Source organism: Geotrypetes seraphini, chromosome 10, assembly GCF_902459505.1.
Source record: "Geotrypetes seraphini chromosome 10, aGeoSer1.1, whole genome shotgun sequence".
Taxonomy (NCBI): Eukaryota; Metazoa; Chordata; class Amphibia; order Gymnophiona; family Dermophiidae; genus Geotrypetes; species Geotrypetes seraphini.
Window position 1 is genome coordinate 66297308 of NC_047093.1, and position 17000 is coordinate 66314307.

The following is a 17000-nucleotide window of genomic DNA, read 5'->3' on the forward strand; positions in this document are numbered from 1 at the left end:
ACCAACAGCCATGACTAACCATTTGCCATAGTGACCAAATACCTTCTGCCAGATAGGCCAAGAAATTGTAGAGTTCTGTATCTTTATTAAAGGATTACCCCAAATGGGAATGTGGAGGGAGGAGGCCCAGGTAACTTCTATGAGGTTGTCTACGAAAGTGAGCGCAGATTTAGCAGAAGACAAGATAATATCCAATTTAAAGGAAGTAGGAATGTCTCTACAGACAATAGATTGCAATAGTTGTGTGTCATATTTGGTATGTTCAAACAGCAACCAGCAGGGTAGGTCCAAAGCGTCTAGGGACATCAACCAGAAGGAGCACTGGCGGAGAAGGAAGGAGATGTGGTAATGATAAAAACATGGGAAGTTAACCCCCCCTGAGGATTTATTTGCATTAAGTTTTTGGAGAGCAATACGAGGTTGTTTTTTGTTCCATAGGAATCGTGTAAGTATGGAATCAAGAGATGGGTAGAAGGATTTCGGCAGGAGAAAGGGAAGCATGTTAAGTATATAATTAACTTTAGGAGAGATTATCATTTTTATAGATTATAAGCGCCCCCACCAAGTTAAATTGAGTGAAGACCAATGACTGACAAGATCTTTAACCATAGAGGTGATATGACTGAGAGGGGATTTAATAGAGACTTTTAAAATAATAAAAGGTTTTGATAAAATAGATCAAGAAGCAGCGTTACTAACTTTTTCGGATGTGACACGGACAAGACTGAAACTGAGTGGCAGCAGGTTCAGGACGGATATCAGGAAGTACTTTTTCACACAGCGCGTGGTGGGAATTTGGAATGCTCTCCCGGAGGATGTTGTGACAGAGATTACTGTTCTGGGATTCAAGCGCAAGTTGGATGCACACCTTCTTGCAAATCATATTGAGGGCTACGGTTTATCTGGGTCTCCATTCGGGAGTACCTAAAGGGGCCGCCGCATGTGCGGATCACCGGACTGGATGGACCTCGGTCTGATCCGGTGAAGGCTTTTCTTATGTTCTTATGTTCTTATATAGTCAATGTTGTGATTAATAGTGTCAATCAGCGTGATACCAAAATACACACCTAAATATTTGAGCTTATTATCAGTCCAGCGGAAATCCAAATCTCCCAATTCATGTCACAATTCAGGACAATTAAAAGCCATAATTTCAGTCTTATTAGCGTTCAATTTGTATCCCGAGTTTTGGGAGTAACAGGTAATAGTTGAAAGTAAAGACGATATAGAGTCCGGGGATATAAACAAAAGAATATCATCAGGATATGCCGAGAGTTTAATTTCTATATCACCAAACAGAAACCCTTGATTGATGGGTTATTATATATAGCCAGGAGTAAGGGCTCCAAGGCTAGGTCAAACAAAAGTGGGGACAAGAGGCAGCCCTGTCTGGTACCCCAGGAAGGATGAAAACGGGTGGACAGAATACCATTGATGTTAAACCGAGTAGAAGGAAAAGTGTAAAGGATTTTGATCATGCGGATAAAGCCTGGGGGTAAATCAAACCACTGCAAAGTATGGAATAAAAAAGGCCATTCCACCCAATTGAACGCTTTTTCAGCATCTAAACTGATGACGGCTAATTTTTGATCAGATGTTTGAAAATGATTGATAACATTAGAAAGTAATCTAGTATAATTGAAAGACTTCTGCCATTTATAAAGCCAGACTGTTCTGGAGGGATTAATTTCTTAATAACAGATTGTAAATGGGAGGCAAGTAATTTGGCATATAATTTGGCATCGGTATTAATTAAGGAAAGTGGTCTATAGTTCTGTTTATGTTGAGGGCCTTAACCAGGTTTGGGAATTACAATTATCGTGGCTTCAGTGAAAGATCCCGAAGTTTGGCCTGTCTTGGAAACATTTCATGATCCTTCCAATAATAAAAAAAATCATAAGTTACCATTACAAGACTGTAACAATTTCCATCCCATTGCTAATTTACCATTCCTGGCCAAACTGACAGAAAAAGTGATCTACAATCAACTTTAAAGTTTCGTGGAAAAAATCAATATCTTGCATCCCAATCAAACCGGTTTTCATCAGCATCATTCCACAGAGCACTCCCTATTAGGCTTGACCACTTCAATCCAATACTTTTTAGATCAACACAAGTCAGTAATCTTAATCTCTTTGGATCTGTCAGCAGCCTTTGACACCATCGATCATTCTCTGCTCTTGAATATATCTATACTAGGGATCAAAAACCAGGTACTTGACTGGTTCCGTTCCTACTTTACAAATCGTACCTCTACCGTGACTTTAAGTGGCTCTACATCAAAACCCTATACTAATCATTTTTGCATTCCCCAAGGGTCAATACTCTCACCTTTACTATTAAATATCTACCTTTCACCACTCTTGACACTCTGCCAATCGATAGGCTTTACATCTTTCGCTTATGCAGATGACATCCATCTCATTCATCCGATTGACCCTACCAACATGAACAAAATCCAAGACATCAATTCAAAATCAACTAATATTCAAATCTGGCTTAGAGATAACATGTTATCCCTAAGCACAGCTAAAACTAACTGTCTTTTATTCTCGTGGAAAGAAGGTATTCAATTATCCTCAGCTATTCATATCGATTACTGTCCAATTGAAGAGGTTTGCTCCACTAAAATCCTGGGTGTGATCATTGATAATAAGTTAAACTACCATCAACAGATAGACACCATAGTCAAAAATTGTTTTCACAAGCTACGAATGATTCGATACTAGCCAACTTCTTAGATCCGTCTTTTCTCAACATCTTAATTCATTCACTTGTAATTTCAAAACTTGATTACTGCAACTCCCTTTACATTGGAAAGAAATCAGACGACTTCAACTAATCCAAAATACCACTATCAAAATTATCACTAATTTCAAGAAATATGACCATGTCTCTCCTTTACTTGAAAATGCCCATTGGCTCCCCATCCTTTTTTAGAATTACTTTCAAAATTGCACTATGACATTTAAAATGCTTAAATCCAGAGAACCGACATTCATTGACAAGTTACTCATTCCCCATACTCCACTTATAATTCTCAGATCATCTTCCCAAAACCTATTTTATCCCAAGACAAGTAGGCAGCATATTCTCACACGAGTGACATCATCAACGGAGCCCCAGTAGGCATGCAGTCCCTCAGTTTCTGCGGAGCTAAGAAGACACATTTTAACGGCCGTTGAAAACTTTTTTGCCTTCCCACTCTCGCGTCAGTGACTTTTTAGTCATTTTTTGTGTTCTTTTCTTCTTTTGTTTTTTTTCAGTTACTTTGGTATAAAAAAAACAACCCAAAAACCAACTCTTTTTTTATTCCTCACGGGTTTTTGGCCCAGCGGGGCCTGTTGTACCACCATGGCCTCTGATTTTGATTTCGCCGAGGCAGTCTTCCCATCGATGTCATGCCCGCAGATGGTATCTAAGCAGTGCGGTCACTGTGCTCGGCCCATCTCTGTGCCTGACCCACATCACTGGTGTCTCCAGTGTCTAGGGCCCGAGCACCATCCATAATCCTGTATTCGTTGTTCATCACTTCAAAAAAGGACTTTGATAAACCACATTCTTCAACAACGTTTGTTCGGTGTTGCTATGGAGGGGGAGCTGACATCACCACCGACACCGACGACACCGACCAAGGTGACTCCACACTCATCGATACCAGCAGAAACATCTCTGGTGTCACAACTTCCAGTGGGTAAGCCGGTTAAGAAACCTTCCCCTACCTCATCTGGGACTCATGTCAAAACAGCATTGAGTCGAGTCATGCCAACCTCGGAAAAGTTCCGTAAGCGCCCAGTCCCGATTTCGGTGAGTGCCTCAATTTCGGCCTCCTCATCAGACTGGAGCAAAGCACCAAAGATACCGGCTGAAAAGTCTGTGGTACCGGTGCTCTCTATCAAGCAAAAGATTGACAATTTGCTTCAGAAGGATTTGGGTGAGCATTTTCAAATGTTAGTGCTGACTCAAATTATGGCCACGTCGACACCAGCTATCCAGGCCATGTCGATACCAACTATTCCGGCCATGTCAATACCTACTTTCTAGGCGATTCAGGCTGAGCAATGAACAACCCAGACCGCACCTCATTTTGATGCTCCACCAGTGCGGAGATGTTCGACATGGGAGTCGATTGATCCATCTCCACGGCACCAGTCGTCCTCAACTCAAACATCCAGAGCGGTTACTCTGGTTTGGTACCGGAAGCACTCTCATAAGACCAAGCATCTCGAGGCTTCGACACCGAGTCTTCCCACACCATCCTCATTCCATACAGGATTCGTATTTATTTGGAGACTCGGAACAGGCACTACTTTCTACTGCAGTTGAAGACTCTTCTGGTTCAGATTCACCTCAATGATCGCCTCAAAGACCTTTTGTTTTGTCTGAGCGGTCTTCTTTTTCTAAATTTCGCTGTCAGATGTCTGAAGATCTTTCCATCCCGCTAGAAGCAGGGGTTGTATCGGGGGTGTGACAGGGTGGAACTGGGGCATGGGGGTGCAGGGATGGGTGGGACTGGGCAGGCCTGGGAGCGGGTCTAGGGGGTCCAGATTTTCCAGATGGAAAATCTGGTAACCCTACTCATTCAAAGATATGTTTTAAAAGTCTTCAGATGCTCTGCTTTTGCAGCCCAGCTGAAATCTACATGTACCCAAGGACAACACAGCATGTACTCTAATATGGTGGCTTCCAGGGACTGAAGTGGTAAACTAGAAAGTAGATTTCTCGTATGAAGTTAGGGGCCATTTTAATAAAGTGTGTTAAGATTTGCTTAAAGCAGGATTTTCCTGTGTGTTAACCGCAAATCTAATATGGCATTTTTAACATTTTTATTCTACAATCATGTGTTAATGTTGTCCTTAGCACACAGAACCTGCCGGAGTTAATGTAGGAGCACTTACTGTCTCCTGTTAGGAGAGGCTAACTGCTTCTGCATTTACTTTGCAGGCTGTGTGTAGGAGCAACTACCCATGACTTTGCAGAGAAACAAGCACAGCTGGAAGGCAGCAAGAGGAGGGAGCTGGCGAGAACAGGTAAACGCTCGTGGGAGGGAGGCATGATGTTGGGACACATAATGGAGGAAGGGAGAGGGGCACGTTGGGACACAAAATGGAGGAAGAGGGAGCACAAAATTCAGATAAAGGATGGAAGGAAGGAGGGGGCAAAAACTTGGGAATGACTGGCTCTGCTCTCTAGATCTTAAAGAAACATACACACATATTTCTGTTCTCCCTGCTCACTGAAAATATCTTTGTTTTTGACTGGGAACATACCATTTCCAGTTCAAGATGCTCTCATTTGGACTGGCATCAGCACCTAGAGTGTTCACCAAGTGCTTGGTGGTAGTGGCAGTGATATTTCGCTCATACAGTTTCCAAATGGGTTCAATAAGCTTTAAATACAATTCAACTTCTCAGACTCCTGGGATTTGCAGTTAGTTATCCCAAATCCTACCTAGAGCCCACTCAGACACAAACCAGACGCGTGCTTTTCTTCCTCAGCAGAGACTCATCACTCTACTTCAGCTCTGACAGGAAGTCTCTTCTCATCGCCACCTGATGGCACATTACATGTTACAACTCCTCAGCCACATGGTCTCCACAGTATATGTGGTCCCATTTTCCCATCTTCATCTCAGGCATCCTTAGTGGGCATTAGCCTCCCAGTGGCTTCAAGCAACTGGCCTTCTGTCCTAGTGCTTGTCAGTGACCTCACAGCTCAGAGGCTCACTTCTGTGATAGATGTCTACAAGCAATTTCTCCATAGGCCTCCTATTTCAAGTACCACTTCATCAAAAGATTTTGACAATGGATGCTTCCATTTTAGGATGGGGAGCTCGCTTACATGGCCTACACACCCAAGGCTCTTGTAGTCTTTCAGAGACACGTCTTCATATCAATTTCCTGGAGCTACTGGTAATTCGCAATGTTCCAGGATCGTTTCCTCAACCAAGTAGAACTGGTTTGAATGGACAACCAAGTACCATATACTAAGTGAGCAAGAAGCATGGGATGGGATCTCATCACCTCTGCCAAGAGGCCATCCAGATATGGGTCATTGCCTGCAACATTTTCCTGAAAGCAGTCTACCTAGCAGGGAAACAAAATGTATTGGCCAACATGAGCAGAATTCTACAATGACATGAGTGGTAGCTCAACACCTCCATCTTGTGATTAATCTTTGTGACTTGGGGGACCCCAGAAGTGGACCTATTTGTTTCCCCCTACAATCACAAAGCTCCCTCTTTTCTGCTCCAGGCTCCACACTCCCACTTGTATGGAAATGGATGTTTTTCTCCTCAACTGGTAAGTTAAGTTCCTCTATGCATTTCCTCCAATTCCTCTAACCAGGAAAATACTACTCAAGCTTTGCTAGGAACCAACCACCATAATACTCAGCATCTCAGTGGCCACATGCAAACAGAAACCAATCATTCTGCAAATCTTTCCAACACTGCTGACATAGAACAAGCACTCTCTACTGCATCCCAATCTATGTTCTTTAGCTCTCACAGGATAGTATCTCTCTCCCAACCAGTAGGTTCACTTTCGCTGTCTGTACCCTAGATAGAACCAAACCTCACAGAACTTCTACTCAGCTGTTCCTGTTATTTAACCCAAACAAGCTGGGAACCCTTGTGACCAAGAGAACAATCTCCACATGGATAGCGGACTATATTTTGTTCTGCTGTGCTTGGACTGGTCTTGATGCTAGAGGGTCATGCTACTGCACATAAGGTGTGAGCAACGGTGACTTCAATAGCCCATCTACGCTTTCCTCTGTAAAGTAGCCATCTGGCCCTCAGTTCATACATTCACAACCCTCTACTGTTTGGAAAATCTTTCTGGACAGGATAGTCAGTTTGGCCAAAATGTTTTCCAAAATTTAGTCTTCAGCTAGAAGCCAGTTGCTCTCCAACCTTCTTTGTTAGCTGGAGAGTCCCCACATGTGAGAATATGCTGCCTGCTTGTCCTGGGATAAAGCACAGTTACTTACCTAGGGGCAACAGACAGATATTCTCACAAACCTGTGCATATTCCCTTCTTGGCTTCTTAACTTTGTTACTGAACTGGTGGGCAGGAAGGCACCCGCAAATGCACGGTACAGGCAGTCTCTTAATTTCTTAAAGCAACAGTTCACTTTAGATGGTCCGTACCGGGTTCCGTGGATGACGTCACTCACATGCCTGCTGTCCCTGGATAACACCTGTTACAGGTAAGTGTGCTTTTTCATGCAGAATATAATTTAGCTATGGAATCTGTAGCTGGATTAATTAGCTCATAATAGTTCATAATAAATTATTAGGCAGTTACCCCCAAATTTTGTTTATGATGCCTTAAGTTGTACACACAAATCAGTGTGTACAGCTGATTTACATGCACAACTAAATTGTTTAACAAGTCTAATCAGCATCGATAACTGGTAATTATAACTTATAATTGACACTAATTAAAATTTACATGCACATCTTGGTAGGTGGTGCATTCTGTAAAGTGCTGTCTGTCAGTTACAGTGCTTGAATCTAAAAAGGGGGAGGAGCATGGGTGGATTGTGGGTGTTGCTAACATTTATGTGCACTGTTATAGAATACGTCCAATCCACAAACAAGTTAGACGCAGGTATTTATTTAGGCCTGGTTTTCCTTGGCCTAAATGGGTGTGCCTAAAATTTATGATCCGCACTGGCATACCTTTTAAAGAATCGCACTAAGCGCCGTTCTAGTCAGCACCGATATTTGGGTGCCAAATATAGAATATGGTACTTAATCTTGGGAAGAGCCGTTGCTCATCTTTGGAAAAGGGCTATGAGAAATAGAAGCACTTTTTGGGATCTGCTAGGTCCTTGTGATCTGGTCTGGTTACTTTCAGAGACAGGGTACTGGGCTCAATGGACCTCTGTGAGACTCAGCATAGCTTTCCTTATGTTCTTATTGTATCTTTCAGTTTGTTTCTTTCATGAGCCATTTAGATAAAATATAATTTGATAATATGTGATCTGTTACATTAAAACATACTCTTTTGTTTTACAGGGCAGCCATATTCTATTTTCAATTTAAAAAAAAAATTATTTGATACTATAAATAAAACATTTAAAATGTGTTTGATTCAGAAAATGTCTCTTCCATGTAAAAAGCTTTAATAGCTTTGCTAATTGCCATGCATTTGAACCAGTGGTACTTGATTGTGCAAAAGAGGCCAAGGACACACACACACATTCAGAGTCATGCACACATGCGCTCTCTTACACACACAGTCAGTCTCTGCCTCCTTTGCATAGGCGGGGAAAACACTGGGAGCTCAGGACTTGCCTACCCCCTTGTTCCCAATCCATAAGACTGTAAGGCATGAAGAAGGGTTGGATTACTTAAGAATTAAAGGCATCAGGGTTTTTTATTTCTTTTAATAGAGGGCAGCAGTCAGTCTGCTTGTAATAGTCCTGCGATCAGCTGCAGAGGAAGTGGGGCAGTCTGGAAGTCTGAAAGCCAGGAATGTGCTGGGGGAATCGACTGAAGTACAAGCGAAATAGCGCAAACAATTTAGTCTGAACAGAGTCAGGAAGAAGGAACACTGATGAGGGAAAATGAAACCCCTGTGGTATTAAACAGCCATATCACTTTGGGATTATTTATTTTCTTCCAACCTGTCTGAGAGAAAGAAAGAAAAGGCAGACAGGCTAAAAAGATCTGGTAAGTCCTTGTTCCCTGGTTTGATTTCTTTGTGGGAGTGGACTGTTTGGATTGCATGAAGTTAATGGATCTAACCTGTGAGATATTCAACGGAAAATATTAAATGTGTATGAATAGTTAATTTTTAAGCAGCTCTCTTGTCCTTGACTCTGAGGACATGCCACTACCAGTTACAGCGCCCCATAATTTGTAAAGGAAGCAGTAGATTGAAAAAAAAAAAATATGAGCATTTCAAAACTGAGTTTGCTCAGTGACTAATCCAAGCTGCTCAGTGACTTCACTAGCAGCTGCACCATCAGCCACTTTGCATATTGCACAGATGTTTCCTACAAGAGTTTTGGGATCTGCCTGGAACTGCTGTTTATTTAAATCTCTTTGTGGTGAGTGAAAGAAAAGCATGTCCAAAGATGTGAGTTAGCTCTTCTTTTCCCAAAGAGATCCAGAGAGATTGTAAGCATTTGTTCAATTGGCTGACTTGGAAGCTTTCTGCCAGGAGTGAGTCAGAATGAAATCAAGAGGAAAAGGAAATCACCCTCACCCAGTTCAGAGAGCAGTTTAACAAAGGTGACTCCTTTTCTTGTATTGCTCACTGGTGGGCATGTGCAGAGCTTTGTAAATGCAGAGAGACATCAAGAATACTTTTCTTTTCTGAATACCTTGATTTTGTAATAGCTGAATCTATAAGGTAACGTGAGCGCCATGTCATCAGAAAATTCCAAACTCCCTTGTCGACAATATTCTGGCTCCTATCAGCAGCCATAGTGCTTATGCAGTATGTAGTAGAATGAATTGCATTAGCAGAAACAGGAATGCACAATAAAAGAAGTCAAGGTTATGAAACTGAATATCTGGGTGGCTGTTATGTGGGTTTTACTGGGAATTCTACCATTATTCTTCCTGTTTCATCAGATCTATTCAGTTATAAAGTCAAGACAACAGAGGAATCTGTTAGCATTAGAAAGTGTATCTGAACTGTGATTAACCTCTTGCTAAAGAAAAGCGATTAATTCAGTTAGGGGTACCAGATACTTCAAATTATGGGGAGAGGCAGACCCAGTCCCTTTGTGTATATGCTCAAAGCAGAATATGAAAATGACAACAACAATAAAATGGAGTATAAAAATCCAAAGTCAACCAAAAAGGATGAACGCCAATGTCAGAAAAATATTTTGAGGAGAGAAAGAAATACATATATAACATTTAGTAATCACTGGTTGATAATTGTTTACAGGTTAAAGCTATGGCCATATGTTTGGTTTGTGCTTTGTGTTTTTTAAAATGTTATTATTGGTAGATCATTTTGACTTGGTCATTTTAAAAGTAGTTCGCAAGTCCAAAAAGTGTGGGTACCCCTGCTATAAGGTATACATAGCTTTTATAATGGTGCTAAGCCCTGTTGTAGTCAGCGCTGATTTTTTGGGCTCTTAGGTGTAACTTTTAAATACAGGGTGCAGAATATAAATTATCATATATACTCACCTATAGGTTGCTCTACCCCTACCCCTACTCTACCCCTACTTTACATCCACACTGGCTCCAGCATCTCCCCTGCCCCTCCCCCACCCACCAGCAGCATACTGTTCCCCCTTTCTTTCTTTGTCTTTCTATCTCCCTGCCCTCCCCCAAGCTGCCGCCACCGAGTTCTGAGCTCTTCCTGCTTCCCAACGTGGTAAACAGGACGCAGAAGCACCAGGCCGACTAGCCTTCCACCCCAACATCAATTCTGATGTTGGAGAGGAAGTTCCGGGCCATCCAGACAGCGACTGGCTGGCCTGGGAACTTCCTTTCCGATGTCATAATTGCCGTTTGGTGGGGGGAGGGAAGACTGGTCGGTCCGGCGCTTGTGCATCCTGTTTACTGCATTGGGAAGCAGGTAGAACGCGAAGGCAACGCGACTATCATAGAGCCCGGGATGGGCTCTGCGATCGACCTTTTGGGCACCCCTGCCTTATAGAATCATGCTAATGGTCAGTGTTTGTCACAACTTTAAGATGCACTCATTAAGGCCAAGGAAAATCAGGCCTAAATACCTGTGCATAACTTGTCCGTGCTTCGGGCATATATGTTAGGAATGCCCATGATCCACCTGTGCTCCTGCCCTGGCCACACCCCCTTTTCAGATTCATGCACTAGAATTGATGCATGGCACTTTATATAATGCACCTACCAAACTAATCTAATTATTGCCAATCAGCATCATTTATAGGGTGTTAATTGCCAATTATTGGTGCTGATTAGGCTTGTTAAACAATTAAGTTGTGCACACATCAGCTGTGTGCATCGATTTGTGAACACAATGTAAGGTGTTCTACAAAGTTTGGAGGTTAATGTTTAACAAAATGCACTACCATTTATAGGCACCAGCTCTGTGAGTGCTTGAGCACCCCCAATATTTTTCACATGCTGCAGGCATCTCTTCTTCTCCATCCTTGCCTTTATTGCATAATGCTGGAGCGATTCTACCAGCGCTGACTTGAGGCCTCGATCTTCTCTGGGATGTGCCCTGTCTTTCTCTGATATAACTTCCTGTTTCCGCAAGGGCAAGACACATTCCAGGGAAGACTGAGGCCCCAAGTCAGTGCTGGTGTAATCGCTCCAGTGTTGTATGATCAAGGCAAGGAGTAAAGTAGAAGGACCACGGGGAGGGGGAGATAGAAAGCAAAGGCCTGTAATTGTGGGAGAGAGGAGAGTGCTGGGTCCAGGGAATGAGGAATTTCCTCTGCTAGATGGGGGAGGGAGAAAGAAGTGTGTTGGATCCAGGAATGATAAACAATTCTCTTCTGGACAGGAGGGGGAGGGAGGCATAAACAGTAAGAGGTGCTGGACCTTGGAGGGGAAAGAAGAGGGCTAGATGCTGGACAAAGGGGGAGGAGAAGGAAAGATGAACTAAACTGAGAAAGGGGTAGGAGGAAAGATTAAACTGTAAGGCCGGGTGGGAAGAGAGAGGGAGAGATATTAGACTCAAGGCGTGGTGCAAGTGTGGGAGAAAGGGAAGAGAGAAGAGGGACAAGGAGACAGATGCTGGGTAGAGAGGGAGCATGAGGATAGGGATACATGGGGCCATGCTGGATGGTGACAGGACAGACTGAGACACACAGGGTTGATCACAGGAGGAGGGATGGGGACACGGGGGAAAATGCAGGGCAGAGAGGACAGGTACAGGGATACAGAGGGCACATACTGTACAGGATGGATAGGGACAGGGACACAGAGGGGTCACACTGTACAAGATGCATATGGACACAGAAAGAAGAAGGTGGACATGAAGAGAGGAGAAATGTTAAATGTAGGGTCTTTTATGTAGGAGACCCTACATAAAAGATATAACCTCACCCCACCCCAGAAAAGAACAGAAAAGACACTGGAACCAAAGTGAATAGAAAAATAAAATGCTCATACAACAAAGGTTAAAAAAAAAAATTATTATTATTATTATTCTGAATTTAATGGTTAACACATTTCCATAAGCTGAAATATTCTATCTCTGATATTTTGCATTTCAGCTTCTGTTTCTCTAATATTGCTATACATAGAGTTACCAGATATCTGGGTTTCACTGGACATGTCCTCTCTTTGGAGGGCTCCATCGTGCTTCAGTGCAGGCTTTTCTTTTTTCATTTTTTATCCATTTTTATTGGCAATGGTAAGATTTTGTGCTATTGGCTGTGCCAGTCCTTTGCCCCGGAATAGAAATTGACATCAGAGGGGGCAGAGGACTGACACAGCCTCAGCAGAGGTCCCACATCAGAAGCTGTAGCAGGAAGGAATAGAAGCCAAGGAGTTAACACAGGAAGGGGTTCCTCTCAGCTCTTCCCAGCTCCCTTTTATTCTTCAGTGCGATCCTGTGCAACTAGGCTGCTCTTTACCTCTCCTGGCCTGGCTTTCTTTATTGTACAACACTGTAAATGAACAAATACTTGCAGTTTGCTTGAATTTGCTGCTATGTTAAGACAGAGTCCAATATGAAAGATATTACACAAAATAAGCCTCAAAGCCTCAGGTGCAGACTACAAAAGCATCTGCTACTCATAAGAGCCCCATTTACTATCATTGACTCTTCTCTAAAATCGGGAAAAACAGAACAGTAAAAAACTCAGAAGAATATCTGAGAAAAACCTGTTCTTCAAAAATCCAGATTTGAGAATAACAAGTACCGTAGTTAGGCTTATTCACACATAAGCAGCAATATCTGGATTTAATTGCAAAATGCACATTCTCAAAACACTCTTCCAATCACTTATCTTTATGAGCTTCAGTCCCATCAAATATTGCACATTTCTCTTTCAAGTCCAAACAAGAACATTTATAATCCACTTTTGTCTGGAAGAGAAACTGATTCTTGTCAAGGTTCTTGTTTTGTGGACACTGCCACTACTTCAGGAGAAAAAGCCAGTGAACAATCACTGTGACAACTGGCTTTAAAATGGTGCAAATCACCAATCACAATGTTGGTTGCCTCATCAATTTGCTTGACTTCTTTGAAGGTGTGAATAAACATGTGGATAAAGGTTAGACGATTGATTTTCAGAAAGCTTTTGACAAAGTTCTTCATGAAAGACTCCAGAGAAAATTAAAGAGTTGTGGGATAGGAGGTAATGTTCAGTTGTGAATTAGGAATTGGTTATCAGGTTAAATGGCCATTTTTCTCAATGGAGGAGGGTAAATAGTGGAGTGTTACAGGGTTCCTACTGAGACCGGTGCTATTTAACTTATTTATAAATGATCTTGAAATTGAAATGAGTGAGGTGATTAAATTTGCAGATGACACTAAACTGTTCAAAGTTGTTAAAACGTATGCAGATTGTGAAAAATTGCAGGCAGCCCTTAGGAAATTGGAAGACTGGACATCCAAATGGAAATTTAATGTGGACAAATGCGAAGTGATGCACATTGGGAAGAATAACCCAAATCAAAGTTACCAGATGCTAATGTCTACTTTGAGGGTCAGCACCCAAGAAAAAAAATCTGGGTGTCATTGTAGATAATATGCTGATATCTTCCGCCCATTGTGTGGTGGTGGCCCAAAAAGCAAACAAGATGCTAGGAATTATTTAAAATGGGATGGTTAACAAGACTAAGACTGTTATAATGCCTCTGTATTGCTCCATGGTGTGACCTCACCTTGAATATTGCATTCAATTTTGCTCGCCTTATCTCAAAAAAGATATAGCAGGACTAGAACAGGTTCAAAGAAGAGTGACAGAGATGGTAAAGGGAATGGAGCCCTTCTTGTATGAGGAAAGGGTAAAGAAATTAGGGCTCTTCAACTTGGAAAAGAGAGAAATGATTGAAGTCTACAAAATCCTGAGTGGTGTAGAACGAGTACAAGTGGATCGATTTTTAATACTCTGTCAAAATTACAAAGACTAGGGAACACTTGATGAAGTTACAGAGAAATACAGTACTTTTAAAACCAATGGAAGGAAATATTTTTTTTCACTCAGAGAATAGCTAAGCTCTGGAACGTGCTGCTAGAGGTTGTGTTAAGAATGGTTAATTGTAGCTGGTTTTAAGAATGGTTTGAACAGTTTCCTGGAAGAAAAGTCTATACAGTACTCCCCCGATATTCCCTGCAAATGTTGAAAAACCGCAAATACGGTTTTTAGCAGGGGAGACAGGAGAAGGCAGCCGGAGAGGCAGGAGAGGGCAGCTGGAGCACCGGCGAGTGAAGGAAATCACTTGTGGTATGCTCAGACTCCCTCTTCCTGTACTAAAGTCGGGCCTCACCAATCAGGAGCTGTGTGTCATTCGCGGTCAGAAAATACCGCCAATCGCAGACTGCGAATTTGCGGGGGAGCACTGTAGTCTTGTTATTGGGACAGACAGGGGGGAAGCCACTGCTTGCCCTTGATTGGTAGCATGGAATGTTGCTACTATTTGGGTTTTTGCCAGGTACTAGTGACTAGAAAATGACACAGGGACAAATTTGTCCCCAACCACACAGGATCTATCTTCAGCCATCCCGGTTCCCTGAGTTCTATCCCTGTCTCATCCCTGCAAGCTCTGTCATCTGCACAAGCCTTGAACACTTAGGAGCAGATTCTGTGTAGGTCGCTGGTCTCAGCCGCCGCCTAAGAAGAGAATCGCACACCAGTGTCCTATACAGAATTGCATCTGCCCTAATGGACAGATGTCTATCCCGCCTAATACCTAAGTCCCTGTGTCATTCTCTAGTTCAGGGGTGTCCAACCTTTGGGATTCCCTGGGCTGCATTGGCAGAAAAAAAATGTTTCTGGAGCCGGCAAAACGGTAAGCACCCAAGGACAGCAGAGGAAAACACTGAATCGCCCTCAACCAGGGCCAAACAAAATACTTCACCGGGCCACAGGTTGGACACCCCTGCTCTAGTTTACAGCTCATCATGCTTTAATTCACTTTATATGGACTTGGTAATTTGTGCTGAATTGAGCACCCTCAATCATTTTGAAAAGTTGGTTCCTATGCTGCTATTGAATCGCTACAGCTGATTTCATAGTGGTTTATAAATCTGAAAAATTGGTATAAAATGTAAGCCACATGATCCGAAGGCTCTAACAGAGGAGACTTAAATGCATAGTCTTCTAGAATCAAGAAAAGCTTCCCACTGAATTTCCTGATTAAGATGCCAACAATTCAACATCTGTAAATAAAACATCCACCTCTGCTCTTGTCTGGAATAAGAGGGAAATTGACCTTACATTACTGTGAAAGAAACACCTCAATTTAAAAAGAAAATAAGCTTTGTCTATTTTCCCAAAGAACTCAAATCCACAAGTACAGTGGGGCAAAATGAGGTCTTAACATGTACACAGTAGTTGGAGAAGGGATTATTTTGATAGATAGCATATACAGCATGTTATTTTTTATTTTTTTGGCTACCATCGATGTTAGTACCTTGATCACACTATAACAGGAAAAAATTAATGTGTAACTGATAAATTATGGGGCATAATGCATTAAGGGGACCTTAAAGCAGCCTTGCACAGGTTTTCCAAAAGTGCTAAGGCAATTTTTACTGCAGCCGTAAAATGGCCAAGTTTCCAATTTTTATATTAATGGGCATGTATTAATGTTGCCTTTAAGTCATCAATCGTTCAGTTCACCCAAGTGCGCACAAAATATGCTCACTATATGTGCTTACAATATATGCTTATAATATCTTCAGCATTTGATTATCATGACCCTATAAAGCACATAAAGTTAATATCAATAATAATAAAAGGCTAAGCACGCATGCGCTTTTCAAAGAGCGTGATTCCTGGTGGCGTGAGGTATGCCTCCGTGCCGAATTCGATTTTCAAACACGGAGGCAGGCCAGAACATGGAGACACTCCCCCCTCACCGTCACTCACTGCCAGAGTCTGCCGCTGATTCGGAGGGGGAGGGGGGCACAGGCGCACCTGCCAGGATCTTCTCACCCTCCTCACCCGCCCGCCGCGGCTCCTCTCTTGAACCGCACCAGGCGGGGATCGAGAGAGGAGCTGCGGCGTCGGCTTTCAAGTGAAACACGAGCGGGCTGGCGGCCCGCAGACAGGAGGCTGCCGAAGCCGGAAATGAAGCTTCCCCCGGGGGGGGGGGGGGGGGCGGCAAGCGACGGCGAGGAGGGAGTGGGAGCAGGCCACAGTGCGGCACGCGACGGCGAGGAGGGAGTGGGAGCAGGCCACAGTGGCTGTCGGTGCCTGCAGGTCACGGCAGCTTTAGGCAGATGTCGGTGGAGGTAAGGTTTGCTGCTGGACATGGGAAGAGGTGCTGATGGATGGGGGGGAGGCAAATAAAGGAATGGAGGCCTACTGCTGGACAGGGGGAACAGAAAAGAGGTACTGCTGGACAGGGGAAGAGGCGCTGATGGATGGGGGGGGGGAAGGAAGGGAGGCCTACTGCTGGACGGGGGAGCAAGAAAGAGGTGCTGCTGGACAGGGGGGGAGTTAAAACAAAGGGAGAAGGGCTGCTGCTGGATAAGGGGACCAGTGAAGGGGTGGTGGTGGACACGGGGGAAGAAAAAGGAAAGGAGAATGGACAGGGGGAGCAGGCAAGGGGTGGTGGTAGACAGCCGAGGAAAAAGAAAGACAAAAAGAGAGAAATACAGAAACAGGCTAAGGAGAGAGAGAAAGAAAGAAATACACACACACACACACACATATTCTAGCACCCGTTAATGTAACGGGCTTAAAGACTAGTCATTAAATAATTTCATATCCATGTAATTCTACCCGCTTTAATAAATAATTGGGGGGGAGTGGTCGAGCTAAGGTGATGATAATCAAATGCTGAAGATATTATAAACATAATTTGTGCACACTGGGGTGAATTGAAAGATGGGTAACTTGCTCATAAGTCA

The 17000-nt window shown here is 43.1% G+C and overlaps 1 protein-coding gene across 32 annotated transcripts in view; it reads left to right on the forward strand.

The window, feature by feature from the left end:
* Positions 1-17000, forward strand: part of DAB2IP (DAB2 interacting protein) — an 898952-nt gene that overhangs the window by 566347 nt on the left and 315605 nt on the right. Inside the window, exon 1 of one of the 32 annotated variants that reach the window (XM_033960839.1) lies at positions 8345-8683. The exons of the other annotated variants lie outside the window; for them this stretch is intronic. The gene's annotated coding sequence lies outside the window, so the exon portion shown is untranslated. Of the gene's footprint in view, positions 1-8344; positions 8684-17000 lie in introns of those variants that run through there. 32 annotated transcript variants of the gene reach the window in all.